Source organism: Bufo bufo, chromosome 2, assembly GCF_905171765.1.
Source record: "Bufo bufo chromosome 2, aBufBuf1.1, whole genome shotgun sequence".
Lineage (NCBI taxonomy): Eukaryota > Metazoa > Chordata > Amphibia > Anura > Bufonidae > Bufo > Bufo bufo.
Genome location: NC_053390.1, coordinates 531214291 through 531238304, shown reverse-complemented (window position 1 = coordinate 531238304; position 24014 = coordinate 531214291). Strand labels below are relative to the sequence as shown.

At 47.7% G+C, this 24014-nt stretch overlaps 1 long non-coding RNA gene across 1 annotated transcript; it reads left to right on the top strand.

Annotated features, from left to right (window-relative positions):
* The first annotated feature begins 5838 nt into the window (after window positions 1-5838).
* Window positions 5839-21045, top strand: LOC120991664. Its single transcript, XR_005776753.1, has 3 exons — window positions 5839-5849; window positions 11405-11413; window positions 20902-21045. It is a non-coding gene; the product is annotated as an uncharacterized LOC120991664 (long non-coding RNA).
* Window positions 21046-24014: the final 2969 nt, after the last annotated feature.

The following is a 24014-nucleotide window of genomic DNA, read 5'->3' as shown; positions in this document are numbered from 1 at the left end:
GTTTTGTCAAGCGGCTTTTGTGGGTGCATGTCTCCTGACAGATTCCTTCCACCCGAGGAGTTAATGAGTAGCTTGTATTATTAGTAGTTCGGAGACAGCACACCAAAGACAGCAAGTAGCTTTGTATTCAATCTTTATTTTACCAGTGGTATAATCTCATAACATTTATTGCTTATAGCAACGTTTCGGGCCCAGTTCGGTGCCCTTTGTCAAGCTGTGAGGCCGGTCATAATATTTCCACGGCGTGCAAAATGCAAAACACAATATTCCTCCACAGGGTGACTACCTTGTTTTAAACTGACTCACATTTATAATGTGGCATTAGCATTAGTACATTGCATGATTGTATTTACTTAATTATTTGTGTTTGCAGAATGCTGTTGCATTGTTTGTTTTTAATTCAGAAATACCTACATGAGTCAGTCTTCTCTGTCATGTCAACTGATAAAGCTGTGTCTTTGGACAGACCTATCACATGAGAGAAGCTGACCTTAGGTCTACAATCTATGCTAGTAAAGCTCCAGGCTTCCTAATGTAAAAAATATTTCACTTTACTTGTAGCTACTCTGACCAAGCTCTAAATTCTTTCATCTCCAGTCTACCTCTCCCACAGGACATGACCCATGCTCACATTAAAGGGAGTCTGTCATCAAAGTTTCAACTTTTTAACCCTTCCCATAGCTTTCTAGCAGCCTTACAGTTAATAAAAACGTTACCTTTATGAGCAATCCTGGACTTATAAAACCGGCAAAAAACAACTTAGTAGCATATGCAAATGAGGGCTCGCAAGTGCCCAGGGGCGGCGTTACCCTCGTAGGTGCCCAGCTAGCTCAGCCTTATCGTCGCTTCCCCCCGCCCCCACTCTTTCCCTCTGACCGCCCATCTACTTACTTCTTGTTTCGCCGAGATCCCGCACCTGGGCACTCAGTCCGTCGACCGGTGAATGCGCACTGCGATGCCCATTCCTTGTACGGCATCACAGTAATTAATGCGCATGCGCCGGCTAACTGCGCAAAGCCGGCGCATGCGAATTAATTACTGTGATGCCGTACAAGGAATGGCATCGCAGTGCGCATGCGCTGGCCGACGGACTGAGTGCGCAGGCGCGGGATCTCGGCGAAACAAGAAGTAAGTAGATGGGCGGTCAGAGGGAAAGAATGGGCGGGGGGAAGCGACAATAAGGCTGAGCTAGCTGGGCACCTACGAGGGTAATGCCGCCCCTGGGCACTTACGAGCCCTCATTTGCATATGCTACTAAGTTGTTTTTGCCAGTTTTATAAGTCCAGGATTGCTCATAATGGTAACATTTTTATTAACTGTAGAAAGCTATGGGAAGGGTTAAAAAGGTGAAACTTTGATGACAGACTCCCTTTAAGGTAATTCATAAAGAGGGGAAAAGTCTGGCCTCATGTTGTAGATACCGTCTGAGATCCCTCCTGAAGGAAAATCTTAAGCTTTTCGCAAAGGTCCTTGTCATGAGAATAGCTCGTCTGTTACCAGACCTTGGGAGATCAAACTTGCCACAGATGCATATGACCTCCTTTTTTTCATCACCAGCCTAGTGACTTTGCTCTCTAGTCCAGTGTTTCCCAACCAGTGTGCCTCCAGCTGTTGCAAAACTACACCTCCCAGCATGCCCGCACAGCCAAATGCAGTCCGGGCATGCTGGGAGTTGTAGTTTTGCAACAGCTGGAGGCACACTGGTTGGGAAACACTGCTCTAATCTACTAGTGGAATTCCATAAATTTAACTATCTCGTCAACTTCAAGATAAACCTCCAATAATCGAATGTTCTTAATGTGTCTTTCCCAGGCATAGTACTCAAAATGGTACTTAAAATGGGCTAAATTCAACAGCAGGGTACCACAAGGATTTGTGTAAGGCCCAATTCTCTTTAAAAAAAATTATCAATAATCTTGTGGATGAGATTGAGGGTAAAGTGTCCGTTTTTGCTGATGACACAAAACTGTGCTGAAAACTTTAAAGGGTTTTCTGAGATTTTTCTATACTGATGACCTATCCTCGAGATAGGTCATCAGTATCTGATCGGTGAGGTCCAACACCCGGGACCCCCTATCGATCAGCTGTTTTGAGAAAGCAGTGGCACTCCTGTGAGCACTGTTACCTTCTCACAGCTCACCAAGCACAGCACCATTCATGGTATAGCAGCTGTGCTTGGTAGCGCAGCTCAGCCCCTTCACTCACAGATACATTTTATTGAATAACTTATTGACTATACAAAATTTTTAATTACATGCAATAATAAAAGTATTCACATCCAAGTGCTAATTTGAAAACGGTAGAATATTTTTTTGTTTGCCAACCTCTTTAATATTACATCTACTCCTGTTAAGAAGCATACACTTAAACTTCTAGTACACATCCTCACAGCACCTCGCTGCTTTAAAGCACGCTACTGGAAACAAACTAACCCTCCAACCCTGACGGATTTGTATGCTAAAGTGGCAAAAATCAGCTCTATAGAATATAATACTGCTTTAATTCAGGATAGAATGGAACTCTTTGGTAATACCTGGGTGATTTGGTAATACTGGATCATTAGACATTTATGACCTCCACATCATTGCACAATGTGTCCTGGTTCAATTAGTCCTTTCCCTTCCTAGTGTTGTGGAAATTTTATTATGCGGACATTTTATCTTAGGTAGAGATGTCCCGAACTATTCGCCGGCGAATAGTTCCCGGCGAACATCGCTTGTTCGCGTTCGCCGCGGAGGGCGAACATATGCGATGTTCGGTCCGCCCCCTATTCGTCATCATTGTGTAAACTTTGACTCTGTACCTCACAGTCAGCAGACACATTCCAGCCAATCAGCAGCAGACCCTCCCTCCCAGACCCTCCCACCTCCTGGACAGCATCCATTTTAGATTCATTCTGAAGCTGCAGTGTCACAAATTTGACTAAGTTGTAATCGAAATGCGATTAATACAGGTTATATTAATCGCATTGCGAATTCAACTTAGAGCTGGATTCCTAATGGTTGTTGTATTGCTAGAATATAACGAAGATTGAGAATATAGTGCTATATTCGTCAATTCTAGCAATAAAACCATTAGGAACTCAGATCTAAGTTGTAATCGCAATGCGATTAATACAGGTTATATTAATCGCATTGCGATTTCAACTTAGAGCTGGGTTCCTAATGACCCTGTACCTCACAGTCAGCAGACACATTCCAGCCAATCAGCAGCAGACCCTCCCTCCCAGACCCTCCCACCTCCTGGACAGCATCCATTTTAGATTCATTCGGAAGCTGCATTCTTAGTGAGAGGAGGGACAGTGCTGCTGCTGCTGATTTAATAGGGAAATCGATAGCTAGGCCAGTATATTCAGTGTCCACTACAGTCCTGAAAGACTAATCTGATCTCTGCTGTAAGGACAGCACCCCAAAAAGCCCTTTTTAGGGCTAGAACATCGGTCTGCTTTTTTTTTTCCTGTGTAATCTGCAGCACGCCAGACCTGCAGGGTATTGCGAAGTGAGGTCATGGTTATGGGCAATCGAGGGTTGCTCACTGTATTGGAGAACCCTGGGCAGGCATGCGGCAGTGAAGGAGAGGTAGACACAGTTCCTCTGGGGCACACTCGGTATGTAGGGACCAGGCCTGATGGTGGATGAGGTGCCCTGGATGTTACAGGTATTTTGAGTGCCTGAAGCAAGGTCCCTTTTGGATTCGTGACGCCAGTGCCTGTAACGGTGGCACACCGATTTATAGTTGGAATAAGTGAGGTACACAGGTGGTATAGTGAACCAAACGTTGCTTTACTTAAACAGTCCAACTTTGTACATCAAGATAGCAATACAGTCCTTTAGATCACAAGCTTCACAAGCCGGCTTATTTCACAAGATGGCAGGTATTGATCATGCAAGATACTCAGAGGGTAAATCCACAACACACTCAGAATCAGGTTGTACCTTTCCTCAGAAATAGTGTACACTGTTCTTTTAGAACTCCTGTCTAGTTTCTTATCCCAAGGCCCGGATGCCTAAATGGTGGCTTAAATCCTTGGTAAAATATATATCTTCCTCCCGTATAAATCCTTGCTTTGCTTTTATAGTTCCTCTGCCTATTAGTGTACTTATCTTGGCTGGAAATATCCTTACTTGGCTTGAGAATGACTGTAGGTTTCTCCCAGGAGGTCCTGTCCTACAACTGGGGTGACTCAACTGAGCTAATCCTAGCCTCAGGAGCTTCAGGAAGACGAAGTAACTCCTCTAGTCCCCTGGAATGAACTACCACTCCCCTGTCTGGGCCTACCTATATATGTCCAGGGCTCTCTGGCTCACTCTAACGTCTGGGAGGCTAAACTGCACCCCGACAGGCCTGACACCCAGTTAACACAGGGAAAATGCATACACATGACATTAAATGCAATTAAGACACATTAACCCCTTTTGTGTAGTGCCCACCTTTACCTAGTGGGACACTACATACCACCACGCTATAACGTTGCCCGTCCTCGGCGCAACATGGAGGGGCCCTGCCCGGCTGGATACTGCAGCCTGAAAGACAAAATAGAGAACCGGCATACATGGCAATTATCACAGCAACAATATAAAGACTAACAACCAGTGTAACTGAAAGGAATGGTGAAAAGGGGCGTCGTTCTCTTCTCTCAGGATAATGTAAGGGAACAGGGGCGCTGACCTGGTGCAGCGTATCAATAAACCAGGATAGTCCATAAAAATGCAAACAAACATAAGTCCTTGGAGGCTCAAAGGATCACATGAGTCCGTACCCAGGCTTGCAAAAGGATTAAACAGGGGTTTTCCGTGAGGGGCTACCTGGGCCCATGATGTAGTCCTCAAACCTCACAGGTGGGTGTCCCCTGGTAGAACGAGTGGACCTCCTTAGTGGCAGAGATTCTTCCTGCCTGGACTCAGGAAGGTCAGGGGAGCTCACCGCCTCTGCAACTTCTTCAGGAGCTCTCTGGGGTAAAATGTCCTGAGACGGAGGACTAACAGGAACGGGAGCAGGAACCAGTAAATTTAACCAAGGCGTGAGGGCCCAGTGGAGCGGCTCTTTATCATGGATCAAGTTCTCCACAGCCTGCATAGGGTCCATAGGTGGAGCCGGCAACTCTTCCTCAGAGGGCTCAGGCTCCATCTCCTCTGCCGCTGGTTCTCCTTCTATACAGGGCTTGAGGCGGTTCCGGTGAACGACTTGGGGACCTTTTCCTTCTCTGGAGACCTGGTAAATGTGGGCTGCAGCATTGGGTATGGCAGTAATGATGTAGGGAATCCTTTCCCATTTGCTGTCCAACTTGCTGGTCCGGTGGTTGTTTTTCAACCAAACCTTGTCTCCAAGAGTCAGGGGTCCCGCATGGGCAGTCTGGTCATAGTCTTTCTGCTGGCGTTCCCGGACATTTTCCATGCGTTCTTGCACGATCTCCTTGGCATTAAGAAGACGCCGCTGCTCCACTACCCAATCAGTCCTGGGCAGTGGGTTGATCACATCCGGCACTTGTACCCCCAGGGAGTGATCCGCAGGTAATCTCCCTTGTCGCCCAAACATCAGATAGAATGGGGTGTAACCGGTGGAACAATGGATAGTGTTGTTATAAGTGTACATAAGTTGGGGCAACAGAGTAGGCCAATCACCCCTCGTATCAGGGGGTACTGCTCTCAGCATTTCAATGAGAGTCTTATTCATTTTTTCACAGAGTCCGTTACCTTGTGGATGGTAGGCGGTGGTCCGGACTTTCTGGCAGTTGTGCAGCAGGCACATCTCATGGAACAGCTGTGACTCAAACGCGGACCCTTGATCGGTGAGGATCCTTTCTGGGCAGCCGTAGGGCAACAGAAAAATGCTTCCAAAACGCCTCCGCTGTGGTCTTGGCTGTCAGGTCTTTCACAGGCACTGCTACGACAAACTTGGTGAAGTGATCAATTATAGTCATGGCATACGTATACCCAGAACGACTCGGCTCCAACTTCACATGATCAATAGCGACAAGTTCTAAAGGAGCTGTACTTACAATAGGATGGAGAGGCGCCCTCTGGTCATGGCGTTCAGTCCGCCCCACAGCACAGGCAGTGCATTCTCGGCACCATTTTTCGATATCCTCTCTCATCCCAATCTAATAGAATCTTCTCCGTATGGTGGCCTCAGTCTTTTGCACACCGAAGTGTCCGGACTGGTTGTGGTACATGTCGAGTACCAGGCTGGCATCCCGACGTGGAATTTGGTAAACTCTATCACAGGTCACTGGATCCAGACTCCTTCTGAGCAACAGGCCTCTTTGAAGGAATAGTTGGTGGCGATGTCTCCACAGTCTCACTAGTTCTGGGTCTGCACTCTTCCTGCGGATTCTCTCAGGGATTTTCCCACTGGTAAGGAAGTCGAGCAGTTCACCGAGGACTCTACTTTCGGACTGGAGCTTAATCCATCTTTCTTGATCGCCTCTGGACTCAGGATCATCTGATGAGGGAGGATCAGCAGCAGGGAGATTTTCAGTACGGATATTATCCTGCTGGGCAAATTTATTGTAGAACGCGGGCATTTCCACTTCTTCCCAGGCATCTTTTGGTTCATCTGGGGCCTCTGTAGTGGGAAGCCGCGACAGAGCATCAGCGTTATCGTTGGAGCGGCCTGCCCGGTACTTCACAGTAAAGTCATAGTTGGCAAGGCGGGAGGCCCATCTTTGCTCCAGTGCTCCTAATTTGGCTGTATTCAGGTGTGCCAAGGGATTATTGTCCGTGAAGGCAACAAATGGTGTGGCGGCGAGATAGTCTTTAAACTTTTCGGTCACAGCCCACACTAAGGCAAGAAACTCCAGCTTGAAAGAACTGTAATTCTGGTCATTCTTTTCAGCTCCCTTCAGGGATCTGCTGGCGTAGGCAATTACCCTTTCTTTGTTATCTTGCACTTGAGCCAACATGGCCCCCAGGTCTCTTTTACTGGCATCTGTGTAGAGGTGGAATGGCTTCTGATAATCTGGGTAACCCAGAACAGGGGGTTCAGTCAACTTCTTCTTTAGGAGTTGAAAGGCAATTTCTCGTTCTTGGTTCCATTCAACAGGAATAGGAGTTTTCGGGCTCTTCTTTGGATGCCCCCTCAGGAGTTCCTGAATGGGATCCGCAATTTGTGCGAAATGCGGGATGAAACGCCTGTAGTACCCTGCAAAACTGAGAAAGCTTCTCACCTCTTTCACGGTCGTAGGAGTAGGCCAGTTGCGGACAGCAGCAAGTTTATCAGGATCAGGCTGTACTCCTTCGGCACTGACAACGTGCCCAAGGTATTTGACCGCTGGTTTCAGCAGGTGGCACTTGGATGGCTTGATTTTGAGGCCATATTTAGCAAGAACTTGAAACACCTCACCCAGGTGCTTTAAATGGTCGTCATACGTCTTGGAGTATACAATGACGTCATCCAGATATAAGAGTACAGTCTCAAAATTCCTATGGCCTAAACAACGTTCCATCAGCCTCTGGAACGTTCCTGGAGCGTTACACAGTCCAAACGGCATATAATTGAATTCAAATAGGCCCATAGGTGTGGTGAAAGCAGTCTTTTCTCGATCTTCTGGGGCCATGGGTACCTGCCAGTACCCACTGGTTAAGTCCAAGGTGGAGAAATAGGCTGATGACCCCAGGGCAGTCAAGGACTCTTCAATGCGTGGCAATGGATATGCATCTTTGTGGGTGATTTGATTAATTTTTCTGTAATCCACGCAGAACCTTATGCTGCCATCTTTTTTTCGGACAAGTACTAGGGGCGCAGCCCAGGGACTATGACTGTCCCGGATTATGTTAGAGTCTTTCATCTCTTGTATCATCTCTTTCACAGACTGATAGGTAGTAGGTGGTATGGGTCTGTGCCTCTCCTTAATAGGAGGATGAGAGCCGGTGGGTATGGTGTGTTTGATTACACTGACCTCTCCGTAGTCCGTGGAGTGCTTGCTGAAAGCCTGGTGGTGCTCCTTCACCAGCTTCAGGACTCCCTCTATCTGCTCCTTTGGGGTGGATTCGTCCCCCACATGTAGTTCTTCCCACCAGGATGTTGTAGGGGTGCTGCTGCTCTGTGTGGTCTGGAACGCCTCCGTGGCAGGCAGACCGATCACATCCTGGAAAGACACCTGGAAAAGCTGAGCAACGGGGCAGTGTTTAAGGAGAGTAACGGGATGATCACCAAAGTTAATTAGGCGGACAGGCACTTTACCTTGAGACACGGTCACCATGCTCTTGGCTGTCCGTACGAAGGGATGATTTTCAAAGGGAATAGGTTCCACTAGGGCTTAATAGTCCTGGCCCTGGATCCCTAACACCGCACGGCACCACAGGATGATCTGGGAATTTGGAGGCAGAGTTACCGGCCGGTTATCCCGGATCCGGACAGTGGAAATTTCTCCTTTCTTGTTGGCGAACCTTTGTTGAGCACACAGCACACTATTAGTCTTTTGAATAATAACTCTTCTGGAAGCAGGTGAGGCTGAAGATATAGTTTGATTTAATGCGTCAAGCACTTCAGAGTAACAATTTTTTAGGACGTTAGTCCCTAATATCACAGGGTGTCCTCCTTTATCTCCTGCTTGTACCTCAATTACGCCTTGCTGTGGCAGGGTGGCTTCTCCCACCTGAAGGGTAGGTTCCCAATACCCATGCACTTTCACTGGCTTACCATTGCTGGCAATGATATCTAGCCAGGACTCTGGTGGCTGGGTGAGGAGACTTGGATCCCAGAACTTGTCAAAGGCAGGCCGTTGAATGGTGGTGACTAGAGTTGAGCGAACACCTGGATGTTCGGGTTCGAGAAGTTCGGCCGAACTTCCCGGAAATGTTCGGGTTCGGGATCCGAACCCGAACCGAACTTCGTCCCGAACCCCATTGAAGTCAATGGGGACCCGAACTTTTCGGCACTAAAAAGGCTGTAAAACAGCCCAGGAAAGAGCTAGAGGGCTGCAAAAGGCAGCAACATGTAGGTAAATCCCCTGCAAACAAATGTGGATAGGGAAATGAATTAAAATTAAAATTAAAAAAATTAAAATGAACCAATATCAATTGGACAGAGGTCCCATAGCAGAGAATCTGGTTTCACGTCAGCAGAGAATCAGTCTCTTCATGCCATAGCAAAGAATCTGGCTTCATGTCAGCACAGAATCAGTCTCTTCATGCCATAGCAGAGAATCTGGCTTCATGTCAGCACAGAATCTGTCTTCATGTCATAGCAGAGAATCAGGCTTCACGTCACCCACCACTTGAACAGGCCACTGTCACACATTTAGGCCCCGGCAACCAGACAGAGGAGAGCGGTCCCGTAACAGAGAATCTGGCCTTATGTCAGCGCAGAATCTGTCTTCATGTCATAGCAGAGAATCAAGCTTCACGTCACCCACCACTGGAACAGGCCACTGTCACACATTTAGGCCCAGGCACCCAGTCAGAGGAGAGAGGTCCCGTAACAGAGAATCTGGCTTGATGTCAGCACAGAATCTGTCTTCATGTCATAGCAGAGAATCAGGCTTCATGTCACCCACCACTGGAACAGGCCACTGTCACACATTTAGGCCCAGGCACCCAGGCAGAGGAGAGAGGTCCCGTAACAGAGAATCTGGCCTTATGTCAGCGCAGAATCAGTCTTCATGTCATAGCAGAGAATCAGGCTTCACGTCACCCACCACTGGAACAGGCCACTGTCACACATTTAGGCCCCGGCACCCAGACAGAGGAGAGCGGTCCCGTAACAGAGAATCTGGCCTTATGTCAGCGCAGAATCTGTATTCATGTCATAGCAGAGAATCAGGCTTCATGTCACCCACCACTGGAACAGGCCACTGTCACACATTTAGGCCCAGGCACCCAGTCAGAGGAGAGAGGTCCCGTAACAGAGAATCTGGCCTGATGTCAGCACAGAATCTGTCTTCATGTCATAGCAGAGAATCAGGCTTCACGTCACCCACCACTGGAACAGGCCACTGTCACACATTTAGGCCCAGGCACCCAGTCAGAGGAGAGAGGTCCCGTAACAGAGAATCTGGCCTTATGTCAACACAGAATCTGTCTTCATGTCATAGCAGAGAATCAGGCTTCACGTCACCCACCACTGGAACAGGCCACTGTCACACATTTAGGCCCAGGCACGCAGGCAGAGGAGAGAGGTCCCGTAACAGAGAATCTGGCCTTATGTCAGCACAGAATCTGTCTTCATGTCATAGCAGAGAATCAGGCTTCACGTCACCCACCACTGGAACAGGCCACTGTCACACATTTAGGCCCAGGCACCCAGGCAGAGGAGAGAGGTCCCGTAACAGAGAATCTGGCCTTATGTCAGCACAGAATCTGTCTTCATGTCATAGCAGAGAATCAGGCTTCACGTCACCCACCACTGGAACAAGCCACTGTCACATATTTAGGCCCCGGCACCCAGACAGAGGAGAGAGGTCCCGTAACAGAGAATCTGGCCTTATGTCAGCACAGAATCTGTATTCATGTCATAGCAGAGAATCAGGCTTCACGTCACCCACCACTGGAACAGGCCACTGTCACATATTTAGGCCCGGGCACCCAGGCAGAGGAGAGAGGTCCCGTAACAGAGAATCTGGCCTTATGTCAGCGCAGAATCAGTCTTCATGTCATAGCAGAGAATCAGGCTTCACGTCACCCACCACTGGAACAGGCCACTGTCACACATTTAGGCCCCGGCACCCAGACAGAGGAGAGCGGTCCCGTAACAGAGAATCTGGTCTTATGTCAGCGCAGAATCTGTATTCATGTCATAGCAGAGAATCAGGCTTCACGTCACCCACCACTGGAACAGGCCACTGTCACATATTTAGGCCCAGGCACCCAGGCAGAGGAGAGAGGTCGCATAACAGAGAATCTGGATTCATGTCAGCACAGAATAAGTCTTCATGTCATAGCAGAGAATCAGGCTTCACGTCACCCACCACTGGAACAGGCCACTGTCACACATTTAGGCCCCGGCACCCAGGCAGAGGAGAGGTTCATTCAACTTTGGGTTGCCCCGCAATATAATGGTAAAATGAAATTAAAAATAGTATTGAATGAGGAAGTGCCCTGGAGTAGAATAATATATTGTTAAGGGGAGGTAGTTAATATCTAATCTGCACAAGGGATGGACAGGTCCTGTGGGATCCATGCCTGGTTCATTTTTATGAACGTCAGCTTGTCCACATTGGCTGTAGACAGGCGGCTGCGTTTGTCTGTAATGACGCCCCCTGCCGTGCTGAATACACGTTCAGACAAAACGCTGGCCGCCGGGCAGGCCAGCACCTCCAAGGCATAAAAGGCTAGCTCTGGCCACGTGGACAATTTGGAGACCCAGAAGTTGAATGGGGCCGAACCATCAGTCAGTACGTGGAGGGGTGTGCACAGGTACTGTTCCACCATGTTAGTGAAATGTTGCCTCCTGCTAACACGTTCAGTATCAGGTGGTGGTGCACTTAGCTGTGGCGTGGTGACAAAACTTTTCCACATCTCTGCCATGCTAACCCTGCCCTCAGAGGAGCTGGCCGTGACACAGCTGCGTTGGCGACCTCTTGCTCCTCCTCTGCCTTCGCCTTGGGCTTCCACTTGTTCCCCTGTGACATTTGGGAATGCTCTCAGTAGCGCGTCTACCAACGTGCGTTTGTACTCGCGCAACTTCCTATCACGCTCCAGTGTAGGAAGTAAGGTGGGCACATTGTCTTTGTACCGGGGATCCAGCAAGGTGGCAACCCAGTAGTCCGCACACGTTAAAATGTGGGCAACTCTGCTGTCGTTGCGCAGGCACTGCAGCATGTAGTCGCTCATGTGTGCCAGGCTGCCCAGAGGTAAGGACAAGCTGTCCTCTGTGGGAGGCGTATCGTCATCGTCCTGTGTTTCCCCCCAGCCACGCACCAGTGATGGGCCCGAGCTGCTTTGGGTGCCACCCCGCTGTGAACATGCTTCATCCTCATCCTCCTCCACCTCCTCCTCATCCTTGTCCTCCTCGTCCTCCAGTAGTGGGCCCTGTCTGGCCACATTTGTACCTGGCCTCTGGTGTTGCAAAAAACCTCCCTCTGAGTCACTTTGAAGAGACTGGCCTGAAAGTGCTAAAAATGACTCCTCTTCCTCCTGGGCCACCTCCTCTTCCATCATCGCCCTAAGTGTTTTCTCAAGGAGACATAGAAGTGGTATTGTAACGCTGATAACGGCGTCATCGCCACTGGCCATGTTGGTGGAGTACTCGAAACAGCGCAACAGGGCACACAGGTCTCGCATGGAGGCCCAGTCATTGGTGGTGAAGTGTGTCTGATCCGCAGTGCGACTGACCCGTGCGTGCTGCAGCTGAAACTCCACTATGGCCTGCTGCTGCTCGCACAGTCTGTCCAGCATATGCAAGGTGGAGTTCCACCTGGTGGGTACGTCGCATATGAGGCGGTGAGCGGTAAGGCCGAAGTTACGCTGTAGCGCAGACAGGCGAGCAGCGGCAGGGTGTGAACGCCGGAAGCGCGAACAGACGGCCCGCACTTTATGCAGCAGCTCTGACATGTCGGGGTAGTTGCGAATGAACTTCTGCACCACCAAATTCAGCACATGCGCCAGGCAAGGGATGTGCGTCAAACCGGCTAGTCCCAGAGCTGCAACGAGATTTCGCCCATTATCGCACACCACCAGGCCGGGCTTGAGGCTCACCGGCAGCAACCACTCATCGGTCTGTTGTTCTATACCCCGCCACAACTCCTGTGCGGTGTGGGGCCTGTCCCCCAAACATATGAGTTTCAGAATGGCCTGCTGACGTTTACCCCGGGCTGTGCTGAAGTTGGTGGTGAAGGTGTGTGGCTGACTGGATGAGCAGGTTGAAGAAGAGGAGGAGGAAGCTGAGTAGGAGAAGGAGGAGACAGGAGGCAAAGAATGTTGCCCTGCGATCCTTGGCGGCGCAAGGACGTGCGCCAAACAGCTCTCCGCCTGGGGCCCAGCCGCCACTACATTTACCCAGTGTGCAGTTAGGGAGATATAGCGTCCCTGGCCGTGCTTACTGGTCCACGTATCTGTGGTTAGGTGGACCTTGCCACAGATGGCGTTGCGCAGTGCACACTTGATTTTATCGGACACTTGGTTGTGCAGGGAAGGCACGGCTCTCTTGGAGAAGTAGTGGCGGCTGGGAACAAGATACTGTGGGACAGCAAGTGACATGAGCTGTTTGAAGCTGTGTGTGTCCACCAGCCTAAATGACAGCATTTCATAGGCCAGTAGTTTAGAAATGCTGGCATTCAGGGCCAGGGATCGAGGGTGGCTAGGTGGGAATTTACGCTTTCTCTCAAATGTTTGTGAGATGGAGAGCTGAACGCTGCCGTGTGACATGGTTGAGATGCTTGGTGACGCAGGTGGTGGTGTTGGTGGTACATCCCATGTTTGCTGGGCGGCAGGTGCCAACGTTCCTCCAGAGGCAGAGGAAGAGGCCGAGGCGGCGGCAGCAGCAGCAGAAGAGGCCGAGGCAGCAGCAGAAGAGGCCGAGGCGGCAGCAGCAGAAGAGGCAGCAGGGGGAGCCTGAGTGACTTCCTTGTTTTTAAGGTGTTTACTCCACTGCAGTTCATGCTTTGCATGCAGGTGCCTGGTCATGCAGGTTGTGCTAAGGTTCAGAACGTTAATGCCTCGCTTCAGGCTCTGATGGCACAGCGTGCAAACCACTCGGGTCTTGTCGTCAGCACATTGTTTGAAGAAGTGCCATGCCAGGGAACTCCTTGAAGCTGCCTTTGGGGTGCTCGGTCCCAGATGGCGGCGGTCAGTAGCAGGCGAAGTCTCTTGGCGGCGGGTGTTCTGATTTTGCCCACTGCTCCCTCTTTTGCTACGCTGTTGGCTCGGTCTCACCACTGCCTCTTCCTCCGAACTGTGAAAGTCAGTGGCACGACCTTCATTCCATGTGGGGTCTAGGACCTCATCGTCCCCTGCATCGTCTTCCACCCAGTCTTGATCCCTGACCTCCTGTTCAGTCTGCACACTGCAGAAAGACGCAGCATTTGGCACCTGTGTTTCGTCATCATCAGAGACGTGCTGAGGTGGTATTCCCATGTCCTCATCATCAGGAAAAATAAGTGGTTGTGCGTTAGTGCATTCTATCTCTTCCACCCCTGGGGAAGGGCTAGGTGGATGCCCTTGGGAAACCCTGGCAGCAGAGTCTTCAAACAGCATAAGAGACTGCTGCATAACTTGAGGCTCAGACAGTTTCCCTGATATGCATGGGGGTGATGTGACAGACCGATGGGCTTGGTTTTCATGCGCCATCTGTGCGCTTTCTGCAGAAGACTGGGTGGGAGATAATGTGAACGTGCTGGATCCACTGTCGGCCACCCAATTGACTAATGCCTGCACCTGCTCAGGCCTTACCATCCTTAGAACGGCATTGGGCCCCACCAAATATCGCTGTAAATTCTGCTGGCTACTGGGACCTGAGGTAGTTGGTTCACTAGGACGTGTGGCTGTGGCAGAACGGCCACGTCCTCTCCCAGCACCAGAGGGTACACTAACACCACCACGACCATGTCCACGTCCGCGTCCCTTATTAGATGTTTTCCTCATTGTTCCCGTTCACAACAATTTTGAGAATGGCAAATTTGGGAATGCTTTTTCAACCCAGAACAAAAAGTCTGCTTTTACGGTCACTACAAATAACTTGACCAGCTAAAACTGTGCAGATTTGGTTGAATAGAGATGTGAGACCTGTTTTTTTTTTGCGCTGTGTGACAGTTATAGGTTTAATCACAGAATGACACTTCTATCAGCACGCTAGCGTGTGTCTTAGGTTTTTCTGAATCACACTATCAATACCTTCAATGTAAGATTTTATTTTTGGGATAGATTTCAAGTAGGCCTCAAATACCACAAACTAGTTATTTTCAGAATGGCAAATTTGGGAATGCTTTTTCAACCCAGAACAAAAAGTCTGCTTTTACGGTCACTACAAATAACTTGACCAGCTAAAACTGTGCAGATTTGGTTGAATAGAGATGTGAGACCTGTTTTTTTTTTGCGATGTGTGACAGTTATAGGTTTAATCACAGAATGACACTTCTATCAGCACGCTAGCGTGTGTCTTAGGTTTTTCTGAATCACACTATCAATACCTTCAATGTAAGATTTTCTTTTTGGGATAGATTTCAAGTAGGTCTCAAATACCACAAACTAGTTATTTTCAGAATGGCAAATTTGGGAATGCTTTTTCAACCCAGAACAAAAAGTCTGCTTTTACGGTCACTACAAATAACTTGACCAGCTAAAACTGTGCAGATTTGGTTGAATAGAGATGTGAGACCTGTTTTTTTTTTTGCGCTGTGTGACAGTTATAGGTTTAATCACAGAATGACACTTCTATCAGCACGCTAGCGTGTGTCTTAGGTTTTTCTGAATCACACTATCAATACCTTCAATGTAAGATTTTCTTTTTGGGATAGATTTCAAGTAGGCCTCAAATACCACAAACTAGTAATTTTGAGAATGGCAAATTTGGGAATGCTTTTTCAACCCAGAACAAAAAGTCTGCTTTTACGGTCACTACAAATAACTTGACCAGCTAAAACTGTGCAGATTTGGTTGAATAGAGATGTGAGACCTGTTTTTTTTTTTTGCGCTGTGTGACAGTTATAGGTTTAATCACAGAATGACACTTCTATCAGCACGCTAGCGTGTGTCTTAGGTTTTTCTGAATCACACTATCAATACCTTCAATGTAAGATTTTCTTTTTGGGATAGATTTCAAGTAGGTCTCAAATACCACAAACTAGTTATTTTCAGAATGGCAAATTTGGGAATGCTTTTTCAACCCAGAACAAAAAGTCTGCTTTTACGGTCACTACAAATAACTTGACCAGCTAAAACTGTGCAGATTTGGTTGAATAGAGATGTGAGACCTGTTTTTTTTTTTGCGCTGTGTGACAGTTATAGGTTTAATCACAGAATGACACTTCTATCAGCACGCTAGCGTGTGTCTTAGGTTTTTCTGAATCACACTATCAATACCTTCAATGTAAGATTTTCTTTTTGGGATAGATTTCAAGTAGGCCTCAAATACCACAAACTAGTAATTTTGAGAATGGCAAATTTGGGAATGCTTTTTCAACCCAGAACAAAAAGTCTGCTTTTACGGTCACTACAAATAACTTGACCAGCTAAAACTGTGCAGATTTGGTTGAATAGAGATGTGAGACCTGTTTTTTTTTTGCGCTGTGTGACAGTTATAGGTTTAATCACAGAATGACACTTCTATCAGCACGCTAGCGTGTGTCTTAGGTTTTTCTGAATCACACTATCAATACCTTCAATGTAAGATTTTCTTTTTGGGATAGATTTCAAGTAGGCCTCAAATACCACAAACTAGTTATTTTCAGAATGGCAAATTTGGGAATGCTTTTTCAACCCAGAACAAAAAGTCTGCTTTTACGGTCACTACAAATAACTTGACCAGCTAAAACTGTGCAGATTTGGTTGAATAGAGATGTGAGACCTGTTTTTTTTTTGCGCTGTGTGACAGTTATAGGTTTAATCACAGAATGACACTTCTATCAGCACGCTAGCGTGTGTCTTAGGTTTTTCTGAATCACACTATCAATACCTTCAATGTAAGATTTTCTTTTTGGGATAGATTTCAAGTAGGCCTCAAATACCACAAACTAGTTATTTTCAGAATGGCAAATTTGGGAATGCTTTTTCAACCCAGAACAAAAAGTCTGCTTTTACGGTCACTACAAATAACTTGACCAGCTAAAACTGTGCAGATTTGGTTGAATAGAGATGTGAGACCTGTTTTTTTTTTTGCGCTGTGTGACAGTTATAGGTTTAATCACAGAATGACACTTCTATCAGCACGCTAGCGTGTGTCTTAGGTTTTTCTGAATCACACTATCAATACCTTCAATGTAAGATTTTCTTTTTGGGATAGATTTCAAGTAGGCCTCAAATACCACAAACTAGTAATTTTGAGAATGGCAAATTTGGGAATGCTTTTTCAACCCAGAACAAAAAGTCTGCTATTACGGTCACTACAAATAACTTGACCAGCTAAAACTGTGCAGATTTGGTTGAATAGAGATGTGAGACCTGTTTTTTTTTGCGCTGTGTGACAGTTATAGGTTTAATCACAGAATGACACTTCTATCAGCACGCTAGCGTGTGTCTTAGGTTTTTCTGAATGACACTATCAATACCTTCAATGTAAGATTTTCTTTTTGGGATAGATTTCAAGTAGGCCTCAAATACCACAAACTAGTTATTTTCAGAATGGCAAATTTGGGAATGCTTTTTCAACCCAGAACAAAAAGTCTGCTTTTACGGTCACTACAAATAACTTGACCAGCTAAAACTGTGCAGATTTGGTTGAATAGAGATGTGAGACCTGTTTTTTTTTGCGCTGTGTGACAGTTATAGGTTTAATCACAGAATGACACTTCTATCAGCACGCTAGCGTGTGTCTTAGGTTTTTCTGAATGACACTATCAATACCTTCAATGTAAGTTTTTCTTTTTGGGATAGATTTCAAGTAGGCCTCAAATACCACAAACTAGTTATTTTCAGAATGGCAAATTTGGGAATGCTTTTTCAACCCAGAACAAAAAGTCTGCTTTTACGGTCACTACAAATAACTTGACCAGCTAAAACTGTGCAGATTTGGTTGAATAGAAATGTCAGGTCTATTTTTTAGGCGCTGGGTGACAGGCTCAACTTGCCCCTGATGTAATATATGGCCAAAAAATAACCACACTGTTGATGGTTAAATGCACTTGGGTGACACAGGCTCAGCCTGCACCAGATGTAGTATACGGCCAAAAAATAACCAGACTGTTGATGGTTAAATGCACTTCTTTGACACAGGCTCAGCCTGCAGCTAATGTAGTATATGGCCAAAAAATAACCAGACTGTTGATGGTTAAATGCACTTCGGTGACACAGGCTCAGCCTGCAGCTGATGTAGGATATAGCACAAAATAACCACACTATCGATGGTTAAATACACTTGGTGATAGCTCGTGCTGGCGCACCACAAGTCACAAAATGGCCGCCGATCACCCCAGAAAAAAAGTGATCTAAAAACGCTCTGGGCAGCCTCAAAAAAGTGAGCAAGTCAATAATAGCACTTCAATGATCCACAGCTGCAGATCGATCACAGAATGAAGTCTTTTGGAGGAGTTAATCTGCCTAATCTCGCCCTAACGTCGCAGCTGCAACCTCTCCCTATACTGATCATAGCAGAGTGACGTGCGGCGCTACGTGACTCCAGCTTAAATAGAGGCTGGGTCACATGGTGCACTGGCCAATCACAGCCATGCCAATAGTAGGCATGGCTGTGATGGCCTCTTGGGGCAAGTAGTATGACGCTTGTTGATTGGCTGCTTTGCAGCCTTTCAAAAAGCGCCAAGAAAGCGCCGAACACCGAACCCGAACCCGGACTTTTACGAAAATGTTCGGGTTCGGGTCCGTGTCACGGACACCCCAAAATTCGGTACGAACCCGAACTATACAGTTCGGGTTCGCTCATCCCTAGTGGTGACCTGTGACCCAGTGTCCAACAGGGCTTTAAAGGGTATCCCGTTGATACATATATTGACTTTTGGACGGGATCCTACATACTTAGGCATCCAGCTTGGATCCTTTGGACCTACTGTTCTACCTCCCGAGGGGCGGTCCTCTGCCTCAGGGGTTGCCCGTTTAACTGCCAGCACATTGATTCAGTATGTCCATATTTCTTGCAGTGGTGGCAGACAGGCTGTTTTCTACTTCTGGGCCGGTACCTCGGTCGCCCATCAGGCTCTTTTGGGTATACGTTTCCATATGCAGGTGGGAGCCTTGGAGGAAAAGGACCTTCATCTTCTAGTAACAATGGTCTCTCCCACTCCTCTATTTTCTTGCACACCTACTCTAGACTTAGAGTAAGATGGTTCACTTGCTCCATGAGGGCTGCCACTACATCTGTGACTGGAGCTTGGGTGGCCTGACTAACCCCTGCAGACCCCACATTCACAGTTTTGGGCTGACAAGCCTGGGGTTCATAGGAGGCTGCTGGGCCTGGAGCAGGGTCCTGGCCTAATATACTGATGGCCAATTCCTTAAAGTCCAGAAATGCACAGTGGGGGTGTTGAGCTGAAAACATGCGTAGCTGGCCCTTTAAATATTCAGTACTTATGCCCACAATGAATTGCTCTCTAAGAGTCCGGTCCTGGTCCTCAGCTTCTTTAGGATCCACTTGGACTACAGCTCTCAGTGTCTCTTGTAAGGACAGGGCAAAATCGCGGAGCGACTCTCCAGGCTGCTGCTTTCTGCTGAAGAAACGCATTTTAACTTCTGACACCGTTCTGGCCTCAAATGTGGTGCCCAAGCGATCAAAGATCTGTTCCAGGCTACTTTTCTCAGAGCGTGGCCACGACATGACTTCCTTGCGGGCGGCCCCTTCCAACTCAGCTAGGAGGATCTCCATTTGTTGTTCAGCAGTTATGGGATAAAGCCGGAACAAGGCCAGTATTTGCTCCCTAAAGTCCTTTAACTTTTGGGCTTCCCCTGAATAACGTGGGAACCAGGGGGCCCCAAAATAGTACGGCATAGTTAGCGGCATCAGGCTTGGCGGTGCTGCGGCGGCAGGGGCCCTAGGGTCGGCTGGGGATACTTCAGAAGGCACGACGGGGGCCACCTGTCCGATTTCCTCAGGTGTAGACATGGCGTTGCTAGGTGGGTATGGCCCTTTAAATGTAGCGGGGCGGACCGGAGCGGCAATGGTAATAACTTTTTTTTTTTTCACAGAAAAGTCTTTGGTTACTAACAAGGGTCCCTCCGGTGCCCTGGCAGGGGTCGGGAAGATTCCGGTAAGGTGATCGGGGGAGCCGGCAAAAGTTTTAAGTCTGTACTTACTCCGGTGGTGCTCGCTCCAGGTCTGGCGAGATGCGTGGCTACGGGCGTTGAGCGTCCTGCGTACAGCGTCAGCAGGTGGGCGCGGCCTCTCGTAGCTCTGGGACTCAGGTAGGCGGCACCTTTTCTTCCTCCTTGCTGGCCGGGCGATGACTCCGCCTGGTTCTTTTCGCGCCAAAGTCCTCTTTTTCGCGCCAAACGGTTCACCAGGCGCACTTGCAATCCACCTCAGGTTTAAGTGGCAAAATCGCTGTCTATTCACTGACAGCAAGCGGCGGCTCAAATAAGCAGCAAACAGTCCAGAAAATATTATCTTCACACCGCTAATTATGACAGTTCTTTGGCCCAGCACTTTTTAATAAAACAATAGGGCTTAGTCACTTTAAGGCAATTTTTAGCACACAGTTTTATATCCGCAATGGCGCAGGAATGTTCGTGATCCTGTTCGTGACGCCAATTTATGCAGCACGCCAGACCTGCAGGGTATTGCGAAGTGAGGTCACGGTTATGGGCAATCGAGGGTTGCTCACTGTATTGGAGAACCCTGGGCAGGCATGCGGCAGTGAAGGAGAGGTAGACACAGTTCCTCTGGGGCACACTCGGTATGTAGGGACCGGGCCTGATGGTGGATGAGGTGCCCTGGATGTTACAGGTATTTTGAGTGCCTGAAGCAAGGTCCCTTTTGGATTCGTGACGCCAGTGCCTGTAACGGTGGCACACCGATTTATAGTTGGAATAAGTGAGGTACACAGGTGGTATAGTGAACCAAACGTTGCTTTACTTAAACAGTCCAACTTTGTACATCAAGATAGCAATACAGTCCTTTAGATCACAAGCTTCACAAGCAGGCTTATTTCACAAGATGGCAGGTATTGATCATGCAAGATACTCAGAGGGTAAATCCACAACACACTCAGAATCAGGTTGTACCTTTCCTCAGAAATAGTGTACACTGTTCTTTTAGAACTCCTGTCTGGTTTCTTCCTCCCGTATAAATCCTTGCTTTGCTTTTATAGTTCCTCTGCCTATTAGTGTACTTATCTTGGCTGGAAATATCCATACTTGGCTTGAGAATGACTGTAGGTTTCTCCCAGAAGGTCCTGTCCTACAACTGGGGTGACTCAACTGAGCTAATCCTAGCCTCAGGAGCTTCAGGAAGACGAAGTAACTCCTCTAGTCCCCTGGAATGAACTACCACTCCCCTGTCTGGGCCTACCTATATAAGTCCAGGGCTCTCTGGCTCCCTCTAACGTCTGGGAGGCTAAACTGCACCCCGACAGGCCTGACACCCAGTTAACACAGGGAAAATGCATACACATGACATTAAATGCAATTAAGACACATTAACCCCTTTTGTGTAGTGCCCACCTTTACCTAGTGGGACACTACAAATCTAATTGCAGTTGCCTGCCTGACAGCGTGTGTGTCAGGCTCACAGCGTATACTGTGCCCACTTGCCCAGTGCCACCACTCATAACTGGTGTCACAGTAGCTTGCATTTAAAAAAAAAAAATAAAACTTTTTTGACTGTAATATAATAGCAGTCAGTTGCCGGCACGCGCGTGTGTTTCATGCCCTGCAAGTGCACAGTGTCACCAGCGCAACTCATATCTGGTGTCACATTCGATTCCATTTAAAGAAAAACAACAATTTTGACTGTGAATAAATAGCAGTCAGTTGCACACACGTGTTTGTGTGTTTAAGGCCCAGCTGCAAGTCCATAGTGTCACTTCAGCGCCACTCATATCTGGTGGCACATTAGATTGCACCCGCAGTGCCCCAAATTTGAAGTAGGAGGACCGACCAAGCATCTTTTTAATCTCCCGATTCCTAAAATCGATTCCATATACACGTCCCCTGATAGGGGACGTAACAGGGATTAAACTGATAGGAATAGTACTACTTAAAGCGAACCTTTCACCTCATTTTCACTTTATAAACTAGCAACAGTACCTTATAGATTATCTTCAGTGTGTTCTTATACATGTTAGTGCCGATTTCCTGCGCTGTTTATTCTTGAAAAAATCGTCTTATAAAGTTCACATTTCCTGCTCCAACAGTCACGCAACAAGTCAAGGGGGTATCCCTTCCCTCACCTCTGGCTATACCTCCCCTGCCCTAACCCCGCCTCTATGCTCTGTAATTGACAGCCGTCTCAGTCGTCGGGATCGCGCTTGTGAATCCTGCGCATGCGCCGTCCTCCTCATTCGCCGCGCTATCCAGTCTTTCTTGCGGACACAAGCGCGATCCTGTAACAGAATCGCGCATGCGCCGTACGCGATGCCTGCCTGTCTGCTCTCCTGTCTGCTCTCCCTCCCGTGCGCGCGCTCCCCTATCTTCAGGCTCCAAGTGCCCCACGTGATCACTGTAGACTTAGATGGCAAGTCTACAGTGATCACGTGGGGCACTTGGAGCCTGAAGATAGGGGAGCGCGCGCATGGGAGGGAGAGCAGACAGGAGAGCAGACAGGCAGGCATCGCGTACGGCGCATGCGCGATTCTGTTACAGGATCGCGCTTGTGTCCGCAAGAAAGACGGGATAGCGCGACGAATGAGGAGGACGGCGCATGCGCAGGATTCACAAGCGGGGTCCCGGGGACTGAGCCGGCTGTCAACTACAGAGCATAGAGGCGGGGTTAGGGCAGGGGAGGTACAGCCAGAGGTGAGGGAAGGGATACCCCCTTGACTTGTTGCGTGACTGTTGGAGCAGGAAATGTGAACTTTATAAGACGATTTTTTTTAGAATAAACAGCGCAGGAAAGCGGCAGTAACATGTATAAGAACACACTGAAGATAATCTATAAGGTACTGTTGCTAGTTTATAAAGTGAAAATGAGGTGAAAGGTTCGCTTTAACACACCTTATAATAATAATAATAATACTAGTGAACGTAACAGGGATTAAACTGATAGGAATAGTAGTACTTAACACACAGTACTGTGTTACTTTATGTTGTATTGCTAGAATTGCTAGAATTGCCGAATATAGCACTATATTCTCAATCTTCGTTATATTCTAGCAATACAATCATTAGGAACTCAGATCTAAGTTGTAATCGCAATGCGATTAATACAGGTTATATTAATCACATTGCGAATTTAACTTACCACACTCTGCGTCAACTACGTAATTTTCCATGGGAGTTTTCCCATGGATCCCCCTCCGGCATGCCGCAGTCCCCTTGAAACAACGTTTCCATCACTATTGTGGCCAGAAAGAGTCCCTGTGGATTTAAAAATTCGCCTGTCTATTGAAGTCTATGGCGGTTCGCCCGTTCGCGAACATTTGCGGAAATTCGCGGTCGCCGTTTGCGAACGGCAAATTTTATGTTCGCGACATCTCTAATCTTAGGATGTGTGTGTGTTTTTATAGATTGTCATCTGTCTCCCTGTGTCGGATTTAACTGAAGAACGCTCTAGCAGAGGGTACTTGGGTTGAATCGGGACCAGTGGTAAAACCGTCAGTATGAAAACCTTCTCATGGGCTTGGAGACGTGTTCTCAGTGTGTAGGGGGGCGTTTGCCGGTTTGTGAGCACTAAGTGCAATGCACTGGGCTTCTGCCCTTCAAATGTCTATACACATTAGAGAAGTGAAGTCTGCATAACAGGAGATACATATTATACCTCTGCTGCGGCTTCCTTATCCCTTTCTGGATACATATCTGCTTTTAAGACATGCATATCTGCCTTGTCGGTATACTCGTACCGTATACTGACAATAGCCGCAGCAATGTCTCGTAGATAATCTCAAACCTATGAGAATGATCTTCACTAGATACTGGTCACTTTGAGCAGTATTGAATGAGGTCCATGCTGACAGTGATGGGGGATAGGCGGCCACCTGGCTGATCAGACAATGGACATGACTCATCCTTCCTTATACAGGGATGGGGTGTGTGCATTGCACTGTTCGGCCATGTTGATGCAATCCTCTGTCCTTTGACATGTACCTGAACTATAATTGAAAAGTATGATTACCTTAAAAATAACTTTTATTAGTCAATAGTTAAAATAATAGGCCCAATAGATAAATTGGAGACTACATGCATTAGTAGTCAGACACCACCAATGAACTAGGATAGAGAGGAGAAGCAGGTGGGAATTGTAAACACTTGCTGAGAGGGTGAGTTTACGAAACAAAGGGATACAAGTAAAGAGGGAGACAGATGCTGGGTCTCTTCCCCTAG